Genomic DNA, 25,363 nt, shown 5'->3' on the forward strand with positions numbered 1-25,363 from the left:
GTGAGTGGTGGGTGAATGGGAAGGCCTAGGATACTGCTATATACACTGTAGACTTTATAAACACAGTACACTTAGGCTACATTGCATTTATAAAAAGGATTTTTCTTTCTTCAGTAATAAATTAACCTTAGCTTACTGTAACTTTTTTACTTGGTAAACTTTGTAAACGTTTTGACTCTTTTGTAATAGCACTCAACTTAAAACATAAACACATTGTACAGCTGTACAAAACTATTTTCTTTATATCCTTATTCTATAAGTTTTATTGTATTTAATTTTTTTTTTTTTTTACCTGTAAGCTTTTTGAAAAAATGAAGACACAAACACACACATTAGCCTAGGCCTACACGGGATCAGGATCATCAATATCACTGCCTTCCACCTCCACATCTTGTCCCACTGGAAAGTCTTCAGGGACAATAACACGCATGGAGCTGTCATCTCTTCTAGCAATGCCTTCTGGAATACCTCCTGAAGGGCTTGCCTGAGACTGTTTCATGGCTAACCTTTTTTTAAAATAAGTACAAGGGGTAAATTCTAAAATAAACTAAAATGCACAGTATAGTATATATAAAAAGCAGCAACAGTCAATTATTATCATTATCAAATATTATGTATTGTACATAATTGTTTACACGACAGCAGTGCAGTAGGTTTGTTCACACCAGCATCACCACAAACATGAGTAATGCATTGCACTGTGATGTTAGGATAGCTACGATGACATCACTAGGCAATAGCTGCATTACAGTCTTACGGGACCACTGTAGGATATGTGGCCCATTGTTTATCAAAATATTGTCACACAACACATGACTGTATTTTGTATGTATTTGTCTTCACAATAACCCTGTATAGTAGTCAGGGAAGATATTAGCTTTAGTATTTTACAGATGAAGAAACAGTTTCATTTCAAGTTAGTCATTATTAAGATAACCTACATTTTTTTGCTCCTGGATCAGTACTTTTTTCACTAACAACACAGGTAAGTGTTGATGAAATAAAAATTTCCAAAACATTGGGAAAGATAGCTTTCTTCAAGACCTCAAATAAGCAATATACAGCACATAAATACACAATACTAGTGGGAAAAGTGTTGAAAGGGGTAAAAATTTGCCAAAAGGAGATGGATGGGAGCTAAAAATAAATGTAAATTTTACTTGCAATGATTTTATTAATAAAAAAAATACTTCATGCGTGCTCAGTCTGGGGCACAGAGCCAGGCCCTGGGGTACAATATGACATAGAGGAGTCTTTGTACACAAAGAAATTACAATATAGTTAGAGATACAGGCATTCAAAAATGTAACAAAAGGAAAAGAATTTCATACTATGTGCAAAAAATGATACAGATCCAAGGAGAATTCATCGAAGGAACTGATCGCTCAGAAGCAATGTAATCTAACAAATATGATCAGAGAAGAGATGGAAGCTAAGAGGGTTCCCATCAGAAGTGGGGACCCTAGGGAAGTAGAAAAGTCAATTAAGGGAATTATAAGCAAGTGGAATGTGGAAAAATATGTGATGTAATTTGGGCACAATGATTAAAGCAGAAGTGTCAGGTAGGTAAGTAATGGTAGATGACACTGAAAAAATTCCTAGGAACTATGTTGTCAAGAACACAAATCAAGGAAAGTAGAACTTATTTTCCTGGGATAATACGCAGCCAATGAAATTTTTCAACAAGTGTAGGGATCCCAAACCCACAAATTCACAAAACTTCTTACTGAATTTGAAACCCAGATTTAGTGTGGAAGTATTTAATACATTTCCTAACCAGAATCCAGGGCTGCATTTTAGGCTATGAAGAGCTGTGGTCTGGGCTCCTTATCTGCTTATTCTTAAGGAATAGATGGATCTCACAGTTGCTCATAGTAAGTGGGTAGAGTTTCCTGCACAATGCTGAGTTCTCAACACTTTGAAGAGTCCTTAGTACAAAATTCCTCTGTTTTCTCTAATAATAATCCCAGAAGCTTACTTAGTGCTTTCATGTACCAGGAAAGGTTCGGAGTGTTTTGCAAATATTGACTATTTTTAATCTATTTTTATTTTTTTAGAGACAGGATCTCACTTTGCCACTTAGGCTGAAGTGCAGTGATGCAATCATATTTCACTGCAGCCTTGAACTCTTGGTCTCAAGTGATCCTCCTACCTCAGTTTCCTGAGCTGCTGGGACTACAGGCACTCACCACCATGCCTTGCTAATTTGAAAAATACATATTTTTTTAGAGATAGGGTCTTGCTATATTGCCCAGGCTGGTCTAGAACTCCTGACCTCAAGTGATCCTCCTGCCTTGGTCTGCCAAAGTCCTGAGATTATAGCCGTAAGCCATGGAACATGGCCCAAATATTGACTCTTAGTCCTTACAGTAACCTTCTGAGGTTGGAACTATTAATTGCTATCCTAATTTTACAAATGAAAGATCTGAGGCATGGAGCGGTGGAGCCACTTTCTCAAGGTTACAGAGTTCGGATTCAACCAGGCAAGCTGTAGTCTTAGCCACATATTTTCAGCAACATCAATTATGTGACACTGGCTCTCAACCAAATATGTTTAGCAACAGCCTAAAAAAAAAAGGTGGTTTAAAAGAAAAGAAAACATTTTAGTCAGCCTTATATGGAAACTAACGACAATCTAAAAGTGTTCTTTTAGCATATTATGTTTTGACGTATTTCAGACAACAAAACTTTGTTTATACCCTTCTTACAGTGTCTGTGGGCAGATTTTTAGCTGGAGTGATAAAAGTATAGCATGGGGGTAATGTCTTTAATTTTGGCATTTTACATAAATTACCTGAATATATTTAAAAGGTACAGAGATAGCATCCATCCTCTCTCAGCACCCTCTTAATTTGAGCTTTGAAGTGAGGAAACCTCATTAGCAAGCATTTTATGCAGGTGTTTTCAGTGGTATTTACTAAAGAGTCTCCAGTTTCTAAACATTTTAGAGAAACTTTAACATTCAACTATCAGAAGAATAATAAAATGCACAGCAAGGGAAACCATTTTGACACTTTTATTGTTTGGAGCATACACCAAATGCTGGGACTTTGCAAATCAGTGTTTTGGTTACATAGTGAAGGCTGGAAGTGCCCAGGTGACCGTTTTCTGCCTGCAAAGTAAAAATCTAAATTGCAAAATCAACCATGCCCTCCTGATACAGGAAGCTGCTCTGACATACCTAGCCTTTTCATAGTGTTGTGAAATCTATGATTGCAGTGTTTAACTCTAGCTTTCTTTTGCCAAATTCTTGGTGGAAGAGATGTTTTTTTCAATTTTTAAAAATTCAAACATATTAAGAAGAATAACTTCTGAGTTTGGAAAAAATAATAACTAAATAGTGACAAAATACAAAATAATTTCTTTTTGAGGGGTTCTCTCCATGCAAGAGGATGGGAGAATTAATTTCTTTTCTATCTTAAAATAGAAAAGCAAGTTATCACCCGTTCATATTTTGGAGCAACATTCTTCCTCAGTTTCAGCCACCAGAGAGTATATTCAAGTTGAGGCATGAAATCCACCATTTACTCCTTCATTCCAAAAACGATTAGTGTACAACTAATATGTTCCAGGAAGAGGGTTAAACCCTTAAAAACAGATAATGGTCAGAGATCTAAACAACTCACAGCCCAGTGCCAGGAAAGGAGGAAATAAACGCTAGCTCTCTAATTGAGGTAACGTGCTCAGAGCGTACATGAGAAAGTAACCTAGATTCTCAGACATCTAAGCTGGCTCCTAAAGAGAAGTAAGTAAAAGTTCATCAGATGAAGAACAGAAGGTCTTTTCTAGGTGGATGGAGGAAAAGATATTTACAGAGCCAGGAGATGTGAGGGAACCTCATATTCAGGGGAACTGCAAGAACATACGGAGGACAAGAGGATGGAAATAGAGGGCAGCCAGAAAAATCAGTAAGACAGAGAAATAACCAAGAGAAATGAGCAAAGCCCAATTGTGAGTAATCTAATATGATATATTAAGAAATGTGAATATTGTTTTGAAAATAATAGGCAACAAACAAATAATTCTATGCAGGAAAGTGACATGATTGGATTTGCTTTTTTAAAAGATCACTAGAACAGGATAAAGTAAGGGGTCTCAGCCAGGAGCAATATTGCCCCTCAGGTGACATTTGGTCACAACTAGGGGATGGGGATGTGTTACTGATGTCTAAGGAGCACGTGGCAAGGATGCTGCTAAATATCTTACAATGCAGAGGGCAAGCCACCATCACAAGGAATTATCCAGGCAAACATGTCAATTGTGCCAAGGTTGAGAACCTCTGGGGTGGTTGACAGAATAGGGCCTCCAAAAAGTGTTCAAGTGCTAATTTCTGGAACCTGTAAATATGTTTCCTCATGGGACACAAGGACTCTGCGTATGTGATTAAATTGCAGATTTTGAGATGGAGGATTATCCTGCATTGTCCTGGTGGGTTCAGTGTAATCACAAGGGTCCTTATAAAAGGCAGACAGGAGGGTCAAAGACAGAGAAGCTGATGTGAAAACAGAAGCAGAGTTAGTGAAGGAAGGTGGTGATGCTATGCTGATGCCTTTGAAGAAGGATGAAGAAGTCACCATCCAAGGAACAGCAGTGACCTCAGCCAGCCAGAAAGGGCAAGGAAACCGATTCTCCCTCATTGCCTCCAGGGGGAACCAGCCCTACTGATTCTTTGACTCCAGGCCAGTGAGGCTGATGGTGAGCTTTTGACCTCCAGGACAGTAAGATAAAAAATTTGTGGTGTTGCAACCCACTGAATTTGTGATAATTTGTTCCATCAGTGATAGGAAACTAATATGTCTGGTTTAGAGAGGAATAGATCAGAAGCAAATCCTGAAACAGGATACACAGTAAGGAGGTTTAACAACGAGGAGTAACAATATTGCCAGGCACTTATCTTAGCATTGGAGCTACAATAGTGATCAATATAGAAAATAATAGTAATAATAATTCCGGCTTTCTTCAAGTATATAAGCTACTGAATCATAGGAGTTTTTGTCGTACTCCAGAAAATAATCTCTTGTATAATGCTAATTTATTTTCCCCCTCTATCATATATCAGCTGTTTTTTTCTATCCTGAACACAAATTTTTACTTTTGATTTATTTTTATCAACATTTTATACTATGATTTGTTCTTTCCCTCCAAATCCAAGGTAGTACCAATGTCATAAAAATGTCCTCATACACACTGTTTTAATAAACTTTATGGTTTTATTATGCTAAATTGATGATTGTTTCCCGCATTCACTTGCTTCCTTATAGCAGTTTTACTAATGCTATCATTGATGTGTCTTTCTCTAGAGGATAAGACTTCACCACACTGTTGTCAGGCCATTTGACTACCTTAGTACATTGAATGTGAGTTCTCTTATCTGATCATAAATTTGTGAGTGAGAAATAAGATGTTTATTTTTAGGCCAGGCATGGTTACTCATGCCTGTAATCCCAGCACTTTGGGAAGCCCAGGTGGTAGATCACCAGAGTTCAGGAGTTTGAGACCAGCCTGGCTAACTTGGTTAAACACTGTACTAAAAATACAAAAATTAACTGGGCATGGTGGCGGGCGCCTGTAATCCTAGCTACTCAGGAGGCTGAGGCAGGAGAATCACTTGAACTCAGGAGGCATAAGTTGCAGTGAGCCGAGATTGCGCCACCACGCTGCAGCCTGGGCAACAGAGTGAGACTCGAGACTCTGACTCAAAAAATAAATACATACATGCATACATACATACATACATAAAAGAGACTCCACCTCAAAAAAAAAGTTTATTTTTGGAAGCCACTGAGACTTTGGGATGGTTTCTTATGCAGAAAACCTAAAAACTTTGATTAAAACTTTTATGTTTACATTTAGGTCTTTTATGTATGGTGCCATTGTTATACGCAGAATTCACAGTTACATATGTCTGTTTGTTCTTCCTCTTCAGTTTCATTGGTCTATCTGTTCTTGCTCCAGTTCAATACTATTTTTATAACAGTGATATTATAATATGTCTTCATATCTTGGAAAATGAGTTCCCACTTTTAGTCTTTCTTTTCAAAATTATATTAGCTTTCTATGACTGTTTAAACTTCCAGGTTATATTTAGAATCAGTTTCATATTCCTCCTGAAATTTTTCTGAGATTTTAATTATAAATACATTAAATTTATAGATAAGTTTAAGAAAAAATTAATAGCTTCACAATGTTAATGTGTCTTCTTTTATAAAGGTCTCATTGGATTAAATTTATTAATTTTATAAGTTTCTCTGTGAAGGTGGTGTGCTTTATTGGCTTAATTCCTAGTTATTTCATAGATTGATATATTGAGTGCCATATTATTTTCTATTGTATTTTTAATGTTTTAAATTGTGTAAGGCACTTGATTGCAATGTGAAAGGTGTACATGCAATTGGGGAAGAGAAAAACATATTAGCATTGCTATATATTAAAAATTTTTTTTTCTTTTTAAAAATATTTTAATTTTAAGGCAAGTAGTTCCTAATGGATTAATGAGTTAGCTCTATACTTATAATAATATATAATATTTATGAGGCACTGACTTTGTACTATGAATATTTAAGTGCTTTTCAAGTATGATTCACTTAATCCTTGCAGCATCCCAAGTGATAAGTATTATTATTGTTCTCATTTTACAGATGAGAAAGCTGAGGCAGAGAATGGATATGTAACTTGCCTAAAATCATACAGATAATGACACAACCAAGATTTGTGTCTGGGCAATCTTGTTCTTATTACACCCTCGGTGGTTTCTTCTTGCCCACTGCACAGCTAAAGCCAATGTATTGAGACAGCAGTGTTGCAGCAGAGAAAGAGTTTAATTATTGCAAGGCAGTTGAGCAGAAGGATGGGAGATGTTTCTCATATTTGCCTCACCAACAGCTTGGAGCCTAGGATTTTTAAGGATAATTTGGTAGGCAAGGGGCTAGGGAACGGGTGCTGCTGATTGGTTGGGGATGAAACCATCAGAGCATCCAAATTGTCTTCCTGTGCTGAGTCAGTTTCTGGGTATGAATCACAGGTCCAGGTGGCATCAGTTGGTCTGCCCGAATGTAAAGTCTGAAAAATATCTCAAAAACCAATCAATAGTAATGTTATCTATAGGACCAACAAGAGTTGGTCTGCCCGAATGTAAAGTCTGAAAAATATCTCAAAAACCAATCAATAGTAATGTTATCTATAGGACCAACAAGAGAAGTTACAAACCTAGTGACATCTGGCTACATGACTCCTGAGCAGTAAGGAATTATAGAAAAGCAAGCTAGGGAGCAATGGCTACTTTTTATTTAAATATGTCCACATCTTTGCAGAATTCTGGCCCCTCCCATAACCCTAACCCTGTAGCCTTTCAGTGTTCTTCCAAAGGCAGTTTCTGTCCCTAGGGGGGTTCAGTTTTGGGAGGGAATATCATCATCCTTGCTTCAAAGTTGAACTGAAAACTAAATTTCTTCCATACTTACCTTGGCCTACACCCAGAAATGAGTGAGAGCAATTAGCTTGTGAGGTTAGAAGCAAGATGGAGTCAGTTAGGTTAGATTTTTCTCACTGTTATAATTTTTGCAAAGGTAGTTTCAGTCTTAGCCTTTACATTATATTGCATGTGAAGTAGATAATTGTAGCTAATAAATAAATAAATATCAGGGTCATAATAGGCTCATAAAATGAATTGGCTTGCTTTTTAATTTATTTATTTTTTTCGAGATAGAGTCTTACTCTGTTGCCCAGGCTGAAGTGCAGTGGTGCGATCTCAACTCACTGCAACCTCTGCCTCCCAGTTTCAAGTGATTCTCCTTCCTGAGCCTTAGAATAGCTGGGATTACAGGCACTCGCCACCATATCCTGCTAATTTTTGTATTTTTGAAGAGACAGAGTTTTACCATGTTGGCTAGGCTGGTCGCAAACTCCTGACCTCAAGTGATCCACCCGACTCGGCTTCCCAACGTGCTGGGATTACAAGCATGAGCCACCACACCCAACCTGTCTTGCTTTTTAAAAATAAGGATTATATATTTTTCAAAGTTGTATTTTTATTTTATTTTATTTATTATTATTATTATTGTTATTATTTTTGTAGAAACAGGATCTTGTGATGTTGCCCAGGCTGGTCTGAAACTCCTGGCCTCTAGTGATCTTCCTGCCTCAGCCTCACAAAGCACTAGAATTATAGATATGAGCCACCACGCCAAGCCTAAGTTTTATTTATTAATTTTTAGGGGAACTAATATTTTGAGATTAGTGGCGTGGAAAAACACTAATACTTTTTAAAGTTTATCTTGTATCTAGAAATTTTACTTAACTCTTTTATTAGATACACTAATTTGGCTTTTCTCTTGGATTTTCTGTGTAGAGATCATCTTAGCATCTACAAACAATGGCAGTCACATCTTTTCCTTTCCAATTCCTTTTTTTTGAAACAGGGTCTCACTTTGTCACCCAGGCTGGAGTGCAATGGCGTCATCTCAGCTCACTGCAACCTCCTCCTCCCAAGTTTAAGTGATTCTTCTGCCTTAGCCTCCCTAGTAGCTGGAATTACAGGTGCGCACCACCACGCCCAGCTGATTTTTGTATTTTTAGTAGAGACAGGGTTTCACCATGTTGGCCTGGCTGGTCTTGAGCTCCTGACCTCAGGTGTTCCACCTGCTTCAGCCTTCCAGAGTGCTGGGATTACAGGCATGAGCCACAGTGCCCGGCCATCTAATTCTTAAGGTCAGTAATTATTTTCTTTGTCTTATTGTGTTGGCCAGGGCCTTCAGTGGTACCTTGAACAGTAGTTGAGATATATGATATCTTTGTCTTGTTGAGTTAAAAATTTCTTCAGTAAGCACAATCTTGTTTTCTTTTTCTTAAAAAGTTAAATGCTTTTTGTTTACTATAAGTGGTTCTAAGTGACTTAGGATGGGCCCCCTAGGTAGCCTCGGGATGGGGATGGTCACCAGAAAGATTAAGGTGAGGGTTAGAGGGTTAGAACTTTTGACCTCACCCACTGACCTCTGGAAGGGGGCATGGAAATGAGATTAGGCTCCATGAAAACTCTTGAACAACAGAGATTTGATGAGCTTCTGGATTGGTGAACACATCCAGGCCCTGAGGGAGTGGTGACAGGAGAGTGTGTGGAGCCTCTCTGCACCCCTCCCCCAGTACCTTACTCTGAGTTGTGCCCTTTATAATAAACCAGTAAATGTGAGTTATCTGCCTTCCTGAGTTCTGTGAGCCTTTCTAGAAAATTATCAAGCATTCGGAGGAGGTCATGGGAATTCTTAATGTATAGCCATCAGAAAGTACAGAAGGCCTGCGACTTGCAACTGGCATCTGGAGTTGGGGCAGTCTTGAGGGACTGAGCCTTTAAACTGTGGGATCTGCTCTAACTCTAGGTGGTTAGTGTCAAAGTTGAATTAAATTGTTGAACTCCCAGTTGGTATCTGGAGAATCACACGATTGGTTGGTGTGAGAAACAAACCCCACACATTTAGTGCCAAAAGCATCCTGTGGATAGAAACAGATCATAAGACAAGTAAAGGACATCTCATTTGCTTCCAGTTTTCCTAGTTTTTCTTTTGTTTTGTATTAAATAAGTGTAAAATTATGTTAAATGGTTTATCTACATCTATTGAGATAATAAATTGTTCTCCTTTAGTCTTCTACAGTAATGAATTACATTGATAGAGCTTTGATCAGTAAACATTTCTAGCATTCCCAGAATAAGCCTTACCTATTCACACTATATTATTCTTAATACAGTTTGAATTTATGTGCTAATATTTTATTTAGTATTTTTCCATCTGTTCAGAAGTGAATTATTTTTCTTTTTCTTTTATATTGTCCTTATCCAATTTTAATATCAGGGTACTAGTGATATAAAGTGACATATACAATCTCTTTCTTTTCACTTTTTTTTTTTTTTTTTTTTTTGAGACGAAGTTTCACTCTTGTTATCCAGGCTGGAGTGCAATGATGCGATCTCAATTCACTGCAACCTCTGCCTTCCAGGTTCCAGTGATTCTCCTGCCTCAGCCTCCTGAGTAGCTGGGATCACCGGCACCTGCCACCACGCCCAGGTAATTTTTGGTATTTTTAGTAGAGATGGGGTTTCACCATGTTGGACAGGCTGGTCCAAACTCCCGACATCAGGTGATCTGTCCACCTTGTTCTCCCAAAGTGCTGTGATTACAGGCAGGAGCCAGTGCTCCAGGCTTCTTTTCTGTTTCTGGAAGAGTTTTCTTAAGATGTAGATTACGTGCTTTTTAAAATTTCATTTATCAAATGTTAAAAGGCCCTACTTCAACTAAGTATTAGGTATTTAATTAGCAAGGGTGAAAAGGAGGGATACCAAAGCTGTGCTGTGGCATTCACCACTCCCTCAGGGCCTGGATGTGTTCCCCAATTCAGAAGCTCATCAAATCTCTGTTGTTCAAGAGTTTTTATGGATCCTAATCTCATTTCCATGCCCTTTTCTAGAGGTCAGTGGACGAGGCCAAAGGTTCTAACCCTCTAACCCTCACCTTCGTCTTTCTGGTGACCATCCCCATCCCGAGGCTACATAGGGGACCCATCCTAAGTCACTTAGTACCAGTTATAGTAAACAATTATAGTAACTAATTAACTGATTTAGTCAGTTAAATATTTTCTGTAATTCATCATAAGATAGTGAACTTTAAAGCTTCATAGCAGAATTTTGAAATTCATGGTATTTGGCTGTTTTGGAAGGGATTAAGAACATTGGCATTTTGTATGTTTGACTCATTTGATGTTGTTTTGGTTGCCAACCATTTTGGAAGTCAGTTTCCCCCCAAATTCCTGTCAGATCATTAATGCAAAAAATCAAAGTAACTATGTCAACATAAGCTATGTTTTGATGGGTAAATTGAAAGACAAAAAAGGATGAGGTTCCAGAAGGCGATTACTGTAAAAATTAGATTTCTAATGAGGGCTGCATTTGTTCCAGGGAGAAGAAATATCAAGCTAATCACTCTTTTCAAAAAAATTTTAAGAAATTAAAAAAATTGTTTTTATTTTTATTTTGAGACAGGGCCTTGCTCTTTCACCCAGGCTGGAGTGCAGTGACACAATCGTAGTTCGGTACAGCCTCAAACTCTCAGGCTCACCTCACCTCAATCCTGAGGTGGGAGGATTGCTTGAGCCAGAGAGTTTGAAGCTGCGTTGAACTACGATCAGCCTCCTGAGTAGCTGATGCTACATGCCACAATGCCTGGGTAATTAAAAAAAAATTGTGGAACGGGTCTCACTATGTTGCTGAGGCTGATCTCAAACTGCTGGGCTCAAGCAATCCTGTCTCAGCCTCTCAAAGTGCTGGGATTATGAGCCACTGTGCCTGGCCTAATTATTCTTTAAAAATCAGAATTTCTACTTGAGGCAAAGGGGCCACTATTATCTTCATTGATAGAGTCTGAATGTGGAGGAAGTATTTGGTAAGGAATTCTTCTCAAGAAACAAAACCTGAGAACAGAAATATTACTAGATTTCATCTCAGGCAGAGACTATTATTTTAGACCAAGGACCAAGAGTTTTGAAATAATTTTGCATGTGGATTCATTGTTGCTATTTTTAGTGATCACCAGTTCACATCATGAATAGCTGGGAAACTCTTAAGAATAAACAAGCTGCATCCCTGTTTTTAGGGGCAGCAAGCCATTTGGAGAAATGGAAGCAAGGGACAGAGAAGGAGGTGGCAGCTGAGAGGTAGAGCAGAAACTAAGATAAGCCCTGACTGCTATAAAGCAGAAGCAGGAACAGAAAAAGTCTCGTGCCTAAGAATGGACCTGGAGTTTTAAAAAACAGAAATGCTTGAATAATGTCTTTATGCCACATTATCTACTCTGTGGACATTTCAAGTCGACTTGATTGTTTTAAGGCATGATTTGAAGCAAGGTAACACTGAAATTGATAGCTGTGCAATGACAGCAACAGATGGACTTTGCTAGCATGAAGCAATCAAAGGTGCGCAAAGTTTAAGCAAAATACTCAATCCTGAGCTTGACAGACCATATAGAAGCAGGTTATATCATTAACTAAAGGTCAGATATAAATATCGTGAGCTCGTTTAAGACAGTTGGGCACACTCTAGCCTTCTCAATCATATTTACACACTTGGGAGATAACTTGTCAGCTATATGTATATTTATCCCTACCTATGTAACAGCACAAGTACAACTTTCAGGAGGTGACTGAATCCAGTCTATTGTATAATGTCCTAATGAGAACACAGTAATTATAATGCAGTAAAATGGATTTATATTCCTATGGAACAGAAAGACAGTTTCAGCAGCCAAATGAAAGATCACTCACTTCTTGCCCAAAGTTTTAGTCAACCACCAAAATCAACAGAAAAACTCAGATGCATACAATTTGTAGATGTTTTGGAACCCATTTTTTTTTTAAAGACAGGAACGATATTTAGAAATTGTTCATCTTATGCAGACGGGGTTCCTAGTGTAACCATTAAGCCTCAACAAATATTCCTTGGCATTTTTTGATCTAATTATTATTGGCCTGTAATGAATTTGAACTACCGGTTAAGCCACAATAGGTTCTATTTTGATTTTTTTAATCTATTAGACTTGAAAGGTTTATCAGATCTAAACCTATGCAGCATTTAAAATTCAAGACTTTTTGCTTACTTGCTAAATACCGACACCTATTTTTTTTTTGTTTTCTGTTCCACTGGTTTCATTCATGAAGCAACTGGAAAATGCTAAAGGAGGGGTGTGTGTGTGTGTGCGCGCGTGCACGCACGCATGTACACGGACATGTTTTATAGTCTCTCAGGGGTAAGCACTCACCTTCACAAAATATTCTAATTTAGATTAGCAAAGCTGAGAAACAGCCCATTCTTTTCATTTATTAACGCAGCACTAGGGCATCCAGAGCCATATCCTAAATGCCGCTGGAATTACTGTCTATCTTATATGTGGAAGTTTGCATCAGTAGACATTTATGTGACGGCTTGATTATGAAAGGTTTTAATTCCTCAGCACATGCGTGTTAGAACTTGATTCTGAGGTTGCGTGCTAATGTGAAAGGGATTAGCACTGCAAATTTAAAACTCTTCTTAAGAAAAGGGTTAAGCATAACTTCAGCTCAGACAGAAAAGGCCAAGGCAGTTACAGAAACATGTTTGCAGAGATTCCAGATATGGAAATAATTTTGTAGAAATTTCACCTTGGGAATGTCTTTCAAACTATGTAAGAAGTTGAGTTGTTTTACAAAAGGGCAGTCAACAATGTTCTTCAGGATAGCCTGGACTTAATGTCTCATTTTAGAAACAGTAGTGGTATTTCAAAGAAAGGGAAACGCTACTCAGATGATTTCTGGTTTTGGTAACCAGAAATCATCTGCTCCATAATGGGAGAAAGTTCGCACTGAATTCTTTGCAGGATAAAATAGTAACCTTTGGCCAGGGGCGTGGCTCACGCCTGTAGTCCCAGCACTTTGGGAGGCTCAGGAGGATGGATCACAAGGCCAGGAGATCAAGACCATCCCAGCTAACACAGTGAAACCCCATCTCTACTAAAAATGCAAAAAATTAGCTGGGCGTGGTGGCAGGCGCCTGTAGTCCCAGCTACGTGGGAGGCTGAGGCAGGAGAATGGCGTGGACCCGGGAGGTGGAGCTTGCAGTGAGCCGAGATGGCGCCACTGCACTCCAGCCAGGGCGACAGAGTGAGACTCCGTCTCAAAAAAAAAAAAGTAACCTTTAAAGTGTATTCTTCAGAGAAACTATTCTAGAAGAGGGGAAATGGAAAAATGTAACTCAGGCAGAAGTTTGAATTTGGCTTCTGATAGACTCACGAATTTCCTTTCTTTTTTGGTATTAGAGATTATGTTCCGCTGACTGTAAAAGAAACACAACTTTGTTGGCTTAACCGTGTAGGGGTTTCCTTTTCTCACACACAAAGTCTGGATATAGGTCAGTGAGATTGGTATGGTGGCTTCATGAGGTCATCAGTATCCTGGACTTAATTCACCTTTTGCTCCTTCCTCTTCATGATGACTTCATGGTTGTAAGGTGTTATTCTCTGTCAGTAACCTCCTTTCTCTATTCCAGGCAGGAAGAATCAGAAAGTTATGAGGTGGAAGGGCAGGTGCCCATGTCAGGCAGACAAAACGGCAGAGGAATTCCTAGCAGAATTCAGCTAATTTCATTAACCAAACCTTTGCTGAAACAGAGCTGGAGAGATAGGTGTGGGTTTTGTTTTGGTTTTTGTTGCATTGCTAATAAAAATAAAATGAGGGTCCTTTTAATAAAAACAGAAATAGGATTATTTTAGTAAACACAAAGGAGGGAATGGGCAATGAGTGGCCAATCAGCGTGTTCCACCACATATTACAAGTTATTTACCAGCAACCATTCTGATTTTTGGCAGATGCCTGTGACATCTTGATTGTTAGTTATTTTTTACACAATACCTTCTCTCCTTATCTTGCTTAATTAGAAGTAGATTTTGTACAAAATAGCTTTAGTGCACAGTTTATTTTTGAGGAAATAATGACATCCTGAGAACATGTTGATGAAGAGTTTATTCTTTCACAGTGCTTCGGAACAAGAACAAAACCCTAATTATTCATATATGCAGAAAGGCTAAGAAAGTGTGTTAGACTGGCAACACTGGATAAGAAATCAAAAGTAAGTATGAAGTCACTCTTCATATGGCTGCCCTGAGAGTTAAACCTAAAGACGTACTATGTTGATACAAAAATACCTAAAGTAAAAGCTGGTGGAACTAATGACAGATATAGACCATTCCAATGGACATATGAACACCTCTTATGAAGGCATATTATGCAACTTCCAGGATAAACCATATGTTGGAAAATGAAACATACAAAAGTCTTCATATTATAAACTATGTTAACTGATAACAGACTTAAATTAGAAATCAATAACATAAGGTATTTAGAAAAGCCAAAACATTAGAAAAAATCTGCCTTTTAAATATCAGATGGGTCAAAGAAAACAATTACAGTTAAATAAAAACTTAATTTGAGTGACATTAAAACAAGAATACAGCCTATGAGAATTTGAGGGATATTGCTAAAGTAGTACTTAAAAGGAAAACTCTAAAATTGAATAAGCAAAATGATTTAAGATCACTCTAAATTTCTACTTTCTTAAGCAGGTAGAAAAAGGCAAGCATTTAAACCCAAATATATAAAAAGACACAAAAACAATAAAGATAAGGGTGGAAATAAGAAATATAAAACAAACAAGGGAGAAAATTGACAGAGCCAAAAGTTGGTTCTCTGAAAAGATGAATAAAATTGATAAAACTATAGCTAGATTAAGTTCAAAAAAGTTAAAAAGAAAATCAAAACTACTACTTTCTGAAAAATAGGAATTTTTGTTCAAATAATATGTATATTAAGAGGATAATAGTGGAATATTAACTTTTTGCCAATATGTGTGACAATTTAAGATAAAATAGACAAATTCCTTGAAAAACACCAATCATTAAAATTGATGCAATAGAAAATCTAAATAGCCCCATAAAAACAGTTGAATTTGTAATTATAGTCTTTCCACAAATAAAACTTGAGTCTTTTTTTTTTTTTTTTTTGCGATAGAGTCTTGCTCTGTTGCTCATGCTGAAGTGCAAGAGCATGATCTCAGCTCATTGCGGTTTCAACCTCCTGGGCCAAAGTGATCCTTTCACCCCAACATCCCAAGTAGTTGGGACTACAAGAGCATGCCACTGCATCTGGCTAAATTTTTTAAGAGATGAAATCTCACTGAAATCTCACTCTGTTGCCAGGCTGGTCTTGAACTCTGGGGCTCAAGCAATCCTCCCTCCTCAGCCTCCCGAAGTGCTGAGATTACAGTGTCAGCCACTGCACCAGGCCAAAGCTTGAGTCTTAAATGTCTTTATTGGTTAATTCTGTCAAACATTTAAGAAAGAAACCTGGATTTCCTGGGCCGAATAAGAATCCCTAAGCCTAGCTGGGAAGGCGACCGCATCCACTTTTAAACATGGGGTTTGCAACTTAGCTCACACCCGACCAATCAGAGAGCTCACTAAAATGCTATTTAGGCAAAAACAGGAGGTAAAGAAATAGCCAATCATCTATCGCCTGAGAGCACAGTGGGAGGGACAACGATGGGATTATAAACCCAGGCATTGGATCCGGCAAAGGCTACCCTCTTTGAGTCCCCTCCCTTTGTATGGGAGCTCTGTTTTCACTCTATTAAATCTTGCAACTGCAAAAAAAAAAAAAAAAAAAAAAAAAAAAAAAAAAACAAGCTAGCAAATCTTACATATAGTTTCACATAAAATAAAAAAGGAGGTAATAATTTCCAGTGTTTCCTATGAGGTCTGTGTCAGGCTTAGGATTTGATCTTACCCTAGTTATAAGCTATTATCTAGCATGTTATGGTTTAATAGAGTCTGGCAGAAGACAATGAGACTCAACCTAATCAACATATTTGTGTCTATTCACCTTGTTCTCCAGTCCCACAGGGGTGACCCAAAGGGCCCAGATGGATGCCAATACATGCAATGTATTGCATAACAGGAGAGCGGTTCTGAGCTTGAAAAATCCACCAACTTGTATCTATCTGGTGATAAAGAAACCTGATTGAGAATTAGGAAACATGGTTTTGATTTTAGTTTAGCTATTGATGCATTCTCACCTAAGGACAAGCCATCTGTGTTTTGTGGTCTCAGGTTCATTATTTATGAAAGCAGAAGGTTTGGAAAAAGGATTTTTCAGGTCTTCTCATCTCCAACTCTGCGAAGAGTTTAATTCATGTCTATGCACATGAATTAAAGAGGTTTGATACATATAGCCTTAAATTATTTTATGTACCAGAACTCCTTTCATCAGCATTTGGCCTGAAAATATCAATTCTTCCCCACCCTGTGATTCATACATAATCCATGCATCTTAAACTTCCTAACATTTTTATTTAGTATTTCAGATTTGTACTTCTCATTCTATAGCTTTCTTTTCATGTTCATTTAAAAACTCTCCTGATGATGAGAATAAATCAAATAAATAATCCCAAGTGTTTATATGTGTATGCAAATATCTAGCAAATATCAAGATATTTGTACACATGAATATGTATAAGTATGTGCATATATATGTGTTTATGTGCATGTGTATGCACTGATAAATAATACTAATACAATAACATTACTTTTTTTTTTTTCAATTTAATGTGTAGCTGTAGTCTTTAAAAAGCTGACGTTTTCTTCCTAGCTTCTTTTGCTACTATTAGAACAGTGTCACTAGGTTACAGAGGAACTTTGGTCATAGATATCAAACTGATAAGCTGTATTTTTTTCTTCTAAAATTCAGATTTTCTAACCATGAATTTTTCAGAACATTGATAATTAAAAGTGATATTTAGCTAACTAGAATCAAATGATGTCAAATACATATTTTTTACTTAAACCTTAATGTCTAAAGTTTAAGGAAACAAATGTCTCGTGTCAAATTCAGGATTTTTATTACTAGTTACTTTAATCCAGTTCAGACATTATTTATTGAATATACTGTAGAGTTAAGTCTACTGGACTCCAACTTGAAACCAAAAGATATCTTCCCATCGATTTTTAAAACTTTGTCCTCATGCACTTTTCAAATTGTGTTCCAGAGAATATTTGAAAAAATGTAAAAGAAGTATTTTTATGAAGCATTGGGTTAAATTTTTAAAACATAAAGTGGTTTCCTCTATGTGGATTTCTGAGGATCTTTATCCACTGTTGCTCATTGTGGGCTTCTAAGGGGAAAGTATGGAACACTGCTTCCCAAATCTATTTGATCACTGACATTTACTTCAAGAAACACACTCTGCAAATGCTACTTGAGGCTCTTCAGCATTAAGCCTTGTGATAATTTTGTAGAGTTCACAGAATGTCTGCCTAAATTTTAAAAGGCTCTTAATTTGCCCTTTTCTATATTGATCAGCGAAGGCATTGTGTTGCCTTGATTGCCCTGTAATTTCTTTTCATTCAGCTAGATAACATAGACAGACATTAAGGCCATGGATAAGAGAACACTGGGCCTACTTAATAGGAGTTTGAAGCCACACAGGGACAACCAGGTTTAAGTGGTTAAGTGGTTGAGCAGGCAGATATTTAGAAAGGCCAAGAAACTGGCAGAATCAAGGCTAGTGATTGCCAGCTGTCAATGCAGACTTTTCCAGGAAGGAATTCAAGGCAAGATGAGTAGATAAGGCAGGGTTGAGACTTAATCAAGTTAGGACTGGAATTGCAGAACTTGCGTCTCAGCACAGCGCCACAGGGAGGAACTGAGTCTTAATTTCGCTGGATACTAGATATAGATGCCTCTTTATTTTCTAGCTCTGGTGTCTCAGATTGTTTTTCACCTATTAGGTTCAGGTAGAATTATTTTGACTTTAAAATACCAAGGGTCTTGAGGGCAATCTACCTGAGTGGGCAAAGCTATATGTTTTAAGTAGATTTTGGCCTCAGATTGAGTCACCTGTAGAATGAGGAAGGGTGGATTCCTGGGGTCCTTGAATGTTACTTTGTTGTTTCCTCCTAGGCAGACTCTTTTAACCATAATTTTGACAAAGTGGAAGCTCCCATTAGGGCTGATCCTAAATTAGGTTACGAAGCCTCTTATATTTTAAACTTCAAAACAATTCCACCAATAACGTATACAGGCATACTTCGGAGATATTGCAGGATGATTTCCGGACCACTGAAATAAGCCAATATAGTTATAAAGCAAGGTGCAAGAATGTTTTGGTTTTCCAGGGCATATGAAAGTTATGTTTACACTATACTGTTGTCTATTAAATGTGTAATCACATCCTGTTTTTAAAAAATTACATACCTTAATTTAAAAAATACTTTATTGCTAAAAAACTCGAACAATCATCTGACCCTTAAACAAGTTGTAATCTGTTTGTTGCCCCAGTATTGATACCCACTGATTGATCAGGGTGGAGTTGCTGAAAGTTGGGGTGGTTGTGGCAATTTCTTAAAATAGGACAAAAATAAATTTTGTCACATCAGTGGACTCTCACAAAAGATTTCTGTGTATCATGCAAACTGATGGCATTTCATCTACAGTAGAATTTCTTTAAAAACTGGAGGTCATCCTGTCAAGCCCTACTGCTGCTTTACCAACCAAGTTATTCTAAATAACTTAGAATAAAGTTATATTCATGTTCTAAATCCTGTTATTTGAACAGTGTGTACAGCATCTTCACCAGGTGGTGTTTTTATCTCAAGAAACCACTTTCCGGCCTTGCGCAGTGGCTTATGCCTGTGATCCCAGCACTTTGGGAGGCTGAGGCAGGTGGACCACTTGAGGTCAGGAGTTTGAGACCAGCCAGGCCAACATGCTGAAGCACTGTTTCTACTAAAAATACTAAATTAGCCAGGTGTGGAGGCAGATGCCTGTAGTCCCAGCTACCTGGGAAGCTGAGATAGGAGAAACAATTACTTGAACCCAGGAGGCAGAGGCTGCAGTGAGCCAAGATCCCACCACTGCACTTCAGCCTGGGTGGCAGAGAGAATCTGTCTTAAAAAAAAAAACCCAAAAAACAAAAACTTTCTTTGCTAATTCATAAAAAATAACTTCTCATCTATTCAAGTTTTATTATGAGATTGCAGCAATTCAGTCACACCTTCAAGCTCCATTTCTAATTCTAGTTCTCTCTTGCTATTTCCACCATATCTGCACTCAATTTCTACGCTGAAGTCTGGAGCCCCTCAAAGTCATCCATGAGGGTTGGAATCAACTTCTTCCCAACTGTTGTTATGCTGATATTTTGACCAACTCCCATGAAACATGAATATTCTTAATGTATCTAAAATGATGAATCCTTTCTAGGAGGTTTTCAATTGTCTCCTCTCAGATCCATCAGAGGAATTTCTATTTATTGCAGCTGTAGCCTTATAAAATGTATTTCTTAAATAATAGGTCTTGAAAGTCAAATTTATTTCCGATCCATGGGCTACAGAATGAATGCTGCATTAGTAGGCATGGAAACAACGTTCATTTCCTAGTACATCTCCATCAGAGCTCTTAGGTGACCAGGTATATTGTTCAAAAGCAGTAGGAAACTTTTTTTTTTTTTTTCTCAATATTGGGTCTCAACAGTGGGCTGAGGCCAGGCGCGCTGGTTCACGCCTGTCATCCCAGCACTTTGGGAGGCTGAGGAGGGTGGATCACCTGAGGTCAGGAGTTCAAGACCAGCCAGGTGAACATCGTGAAAACCTAGCTCTACTAAAAACACAAAATATTAGCCAGGCGTAGTGGCACGTGCCTGAAGTCCCAGGTACTCAGGCAGGAGAATCGCTTGAACCCGGGAGGCGGAGATTGTAGTGAGCGGAGATTGCACCACTGCACTCCAGCCTGGGCAACAGAGCAAGACTCCATCTCAAAAACAAAACAAAACAAACAGTTGGCTGAAAATACTGAGTAAACCATGCTGTAAACAGATGTGTTGTCATCTACACTTTCTTGTTCCAAGAGAGTCAGCCTGACATTGGAAATTTTGAAGCCAGGCTTTAACTTCTCTCTAGTTATGAAAGTCCTAGATAGCATCTTTTTCTAATAGAAGGCTGTTTCATTTACATTGAAAATTGGTTATTTAGTGTAGTCACTTTCACTGATTATTTTAGCTAGATTTTCTGGATAACCTGCAGTAGCTTCTCCATCAGCACTTGCTGCTTCACCTTGCACTGTTATGTTACGGAGATGACCTCTCTTCTCAAACCTCATGAACCAACAACCTCCACCAGCTTCCACTTTTCTTCTGCAGTTTCTTTACCCTTCTCAGCCTTCACAAAGTTGACTTAGGGTCTTGCTGAGGCTTAAACTTTGATTTAAGGGAATATTGTGGCTGGTTTGATCTGTTTAGACCACTCAGACTTTCTCCAAATCAGAAATAAAGCTGTTTTGCTTTCTTATCATTTGTGTGTTCACTAGAGTAGTATTTTTAATTTCCTTCAAGAACTTTTCATTTGCATTCACATGTGTAACTATTTGGTGCAAGAGGCCTAGCTTTTGGCCTATTGCTGTTTTCAACATGACTTTCTCACTAAGCTTAATCATTTCTAGCTTTTGATTTAAGATGAGATGCATGTGACTCTTTCACTTGAATACTGAGAGAGGCCATTGGAGGGCTATTTATTTGCCTAATTTCAATATTGTTTTATCTTAAGGAATTTCAAGGAGAGGGAGAGAGATGGGGGAATGGCCAGGGGGTGGAGCAGTCAGACGCACACAACATTTATTAAATTTGTTATCTTATATTTGCACAATTTGTGGAGCCCTGAAATAATTACAGTGGTGACTTTGAAGATCACTGGTCACAGATCACCATAACAGATATAATAATCACAAAAAGTTTGAAATATTGTTAGAATTACCAAAATGTGACATAAATTGAGCACATGATGTTGGAAAAATGGCCTTGATAGATTTGCTTTAGGCAGGGTTGCTACCATCCTTCAATGTGTAAAAAATGCAATATTTATCCAGGCATGGTGGTGCATGTCTGCAGTTTCAGCTAGTCCAGAGGCTGAGTCAGGAGGTTCACCTTAGCCCAGGAGTTTGAGGCTTCAGTAAGCTATGATTGTGCCACTGCAATCCAGCCTGAGTGACAGAGTCAGACATGGTCTCCAAAAAAAGAAGAAAAATAAGAATAATGCATTATCTTTGAAGTACAATAAAGCAAAACACAAAAATGAAGTAGGTCTTTACTGGACATAATATTATGTTTGGTTTTGAGCTATAAAAATCCTGATGAATAGTGGCTTAAACACAGAAAGTGTAAATTTTTCTCATGTGCACTTCGGGGTAGAGCTAGGTAGTCCAGGGCTGCTATTACTGAAGCTCTGCGAAATTACCAAGGATTCAAACTCCTTTTATTTCTCTACTCTGCCCTCCTCAGGGTGTTGCTACCTTTGTGCTTGTTACGATTTGAATGTTTGTGTACCCCCCAACATTTTTACGTTTGAATTTAATCTCCAATGTGATAACATTAACAGGTGAGGCCTTTGGGAGGTAATTAGCTCATGAGGACTATGCCCTTATAAACGGGCTTGGTGCCATTATAAAAGAGGCCTGAGGGAGGCTGTTTGCCCTTCTGCCACGTGAGAACTCTTAGAAGGTGGCATTGATGAGGAATGGGTCCTCACCACACGTGGAATCTGCTGGTGGTTGATCGCAGGCTTCCCAGCCTCCAGAATTGTGAGCAATACGTTTCTGCGGTTTATAAATTGCTCAGTCTAGCGTATTTTGTTATAGCAGTCCTAATGGACTAAGACAGTGCTCATGTTTGCAAGCTGGCTGCTGCCTCTCCAGGCCTTCTATTCCCATTCCAGGCAGAAAGAAAGGGATCGGTACATAACCCTTTCCCACAAGACTCTGTCTTATCTTAACAAGAATGCTGGTCCTAGGCATGTCTGTCTGTATCTTATTAGCCAGAACTGGCAACACGGCTTCCTGTAACTGCAAAGGCATTTGTGAAAGTGAATATATTTACATATTACATATTAAACTTAGAACGTTGATAATAACCTCCAACAAAATTGGAGTTACATTATCCAGGAAGATGGGGAGAAGAGATAGTGGCAAGTGACAAGTTTCTGCCATAGGCTTACTGTAGAAAAATCACAAAACGCAAAGGAGCACCTCTTGATTCTTTTAATTCCATTCATTTCTTTACTCAGCCTTTTCCCCACTTCTTCTGGTCGGTTCTTTATTTGAAAATAGAGCCTTTCTGGCCTTCCCTCAGATAGTTAAAGCAACTTTCAAACTATGTCCTTAAATAAACTATGTTCTAGCTTTCTGATAAAAATAACTTGCAGAAGACATTTTCCCCTAAAATTATTTAGTATCTCTAAGAAAAAAATGTAACTTTAAGAAAAAAAATGCAAATAAGGTTTCAGGCCAGAAATTGAAAATGGTTTTATGATAGGCTGTCGACATTTTACTCGGGTCACAAAACAGGCCATTTCCTGTCTTCTCAAAGCCCTACACTTCTCTCATCATTGTCCTGTAACCCAGTGAGTGGAAATATACTCAGTAAACGCCACAAAGGCAGCAATCCCCCTCCTAAGTGCATGGCCTTTTGTTAATGGCTCTAGACACTGATTGCGGGACCTGGTCCTGTTCATCATTGTCATAATCACCATGGATTATTTTTTTGAGTGCCTACAAGGGGCAAGGCACTATACTCTGCATAATGTTTACTGTTCTATTTCTGCTTCCGAATCATTAGATGTTTTGTTCACACTGAGCTTATCTCTGATTGCAAGCAATACTGTCCACTGCTGTCAGCTACCAAAAGTTAAAGCCTTTTATACTGTGAACATCCCCTTAAGGAATCTGATGAAAAAGTGGTACTACCACTTTTTGGCTATGTGTTTTCATCATTAATGTATTTACTCAACATGCCTATTTGTAGGTATATCTTTTCTTTATTATATAGCTCAGCGATGACATTGCTGAGTTCAAGCTTTGCCAGAACCATCAAGATTTGAAGGAAAAAGAGTCACTATGCATCAGTCCTGGGAATAGTACAGAATTGCTTTATATTTAAATCTTAAGGTATCTGTCTGAAGGAATGATTAGTACAGACACTTTGTAGATGAAGCAGCTGATGCTAAAAGAGATTAGATTATTTGCCCAGGCTGGGCGTGGTCGTTTTATGCTTGTAATTCCAGCACTTTGGGAGGCCCTAGGTGGGAGAATTGCTGGGCAACATAATCAGACCCTGTCTATACAAAAAAAAAAAAAAAGAAAGAAAAGAAAAGGAAAAGGAAAAGGAAAGAAAAGAAGCTGGGCACAGTCCCATGCATCTGTAGTCCTAGCTACTCAGCAGGCTGAGGTGGGAGAATAGCTTGAACCCGGGAGTTTGACATTACAGTAAGCTATGACTGCAACACTGCACTGCAGCCTGGGTGACAGCATGAGGCCCACTCTCAAAAAAAAAAAAAAGAAAAAAAAAAAAAAGTTGTCCAAAGTCACATAGCTGAAAAAAGATTAAAACTGAACTTGAACCTGAGTCCTAATCTAATTATCTTTCAACTACAGTATACTATCCTTTAATAAGTGTTCTAGTATTTCACAAAAAGATTGTAAAACACAACCCTCATTCGTGAACCTGGCTAAATGTAAAGTATTCTGAAGAACTCATACCTTTTATTGCCATCAGCTGTTACTGTGCATGAAAAAGAATAGGTCCTTTCACAAGGTAAATGAAGGTACTTAAAAAGTCTAGCAGAATTCACCAATAAGGTATTTTATTTTCTTCAAAGTATATTATGTACTATGTTCTTTTAATATAGTGGAACTAAAATTACGCTATATTCTTGTTCAACATGGTTTATTTGCCCTGAACGTGTTTACAACTTTGTTCTGCTTACTTACTTTATAAGTTAGTTCTCCATCATAATGATAGTTTTTCTAATAGTTTATTCTTGCTCTTAGCTCTTTGTTTTAGTAGCAATTTCTAGTGTGATGCTTTATTTGACACATGCTTTCTTACTTTTGTTCAAGGGCTTTCATAATTTTCATACTCATTCACATCAGCCTTATTCTCCTCTTGCATTATTTCTGAGTGCTACTAACTGCACATTTCCTGAGTTTGTTTTAGAATCCTCAGTCTTCCTTCTGTATTTTACAATTGCAGATGGCTTTTTTTTGGTAACGTGCTTATTTTCTCAGTCTCTGCTTCTTAAAGCTTGCTGTTCCCACTCACTTAAATAACAATTCACTAAGAACCTGAAAATTTGCAAATTGTGATTGCTATTGAATATAATTATGACTTCTATTTCATAGGTGCCAGTTTTCCTTATTTCTAATAACTACATCCATAATGATTTTCAACTTTATTACAATTTTGCAAGGGAATCTAACATATCATTTGTGTGTGTTCTTTTTCTTTATAGAATCTATTGTACAGAAGCTGATCTTTCTTTTAACTAGTCTCAGTCATTGAAAGTATTTATGTTTTATGTTAACAACTAAAGCTCAAATATGTTGCATTAATCTCTTCTCCTTCTTATCCCATACTCTCTGGCCTGGCCTTTAATACACATTTCCTACCGGGTAACATGAAATCCACCTCACATTTGTAAGTTTTCCAAGCTTTTCTCATTGGCCTCATGCTATCTTGACATCCTGGCATTGACTTAGATAATAACAAATATTTAGTAATGTAATATTTTGGCACATGTACTTCCCTACAATTATATGGCTAGTAGGAAAAAAAAGGTCAGCTGTGTAATTTAATCTGATGGTGACTAAAATTAAGTAGAAAAACATCTAAAAGTGCTTTTGAAATAAATAGATCAAGTGAAGGAAAGAAGACTCACTTTAAAAGACAAGAAAAGGAAACACAAAATGAAATATGTAAAGA

At 37.8% G+C, this 25,363-nt stretch overlaps 1 long non-coding RNA gene across 5 annotated transcripts in view; it reads left to right on the plus strand.

The window, feature by feature from the left end:
• The window catches only part of LOC111552569, a 42,326-nt gene that overhangs the window by 4,335 nt on the left and 12,628 nt on the right, over positions 1 to 25,363 (plus strand). For 3 of the 5 annotated variants that reach the window (XR_002734669.1, XR_002734671.1, XR_002734673.1), the window contains exon 2: positions 14,546 to 14,638. This is a non-coding gene — a long non-coding RNA (uncharacterized LOC111552569). Of the gene's footprint in view, positions 1 to 8,644; positions 8,707 to 9,987; positions 10,056 to 14,545; positions 14,639 to 25,363 lie in introns of those variants that run through there. The other 2 variants (XR_002734670.1, XR_002734672.1) reach the window with 2 other exon arrangements.

The sequence above is a fragment of the Piliocolobus tephrosceles genome, chromosome 3 (genome assembly GCF_002776525.5).
Source record: "Piliocolobus tephrosceles isolate RC106 chromosome 3, ASM277652v3, whole genome shotgun sequence".
Classification (NCBI taxonomy): domain Eukaryota; kingdom Metazoa; phylum Chordata; class Mammalia; order Primates; family Cercopithecidae; genus Piliocolobus; species Piliocolobus tephrosceles.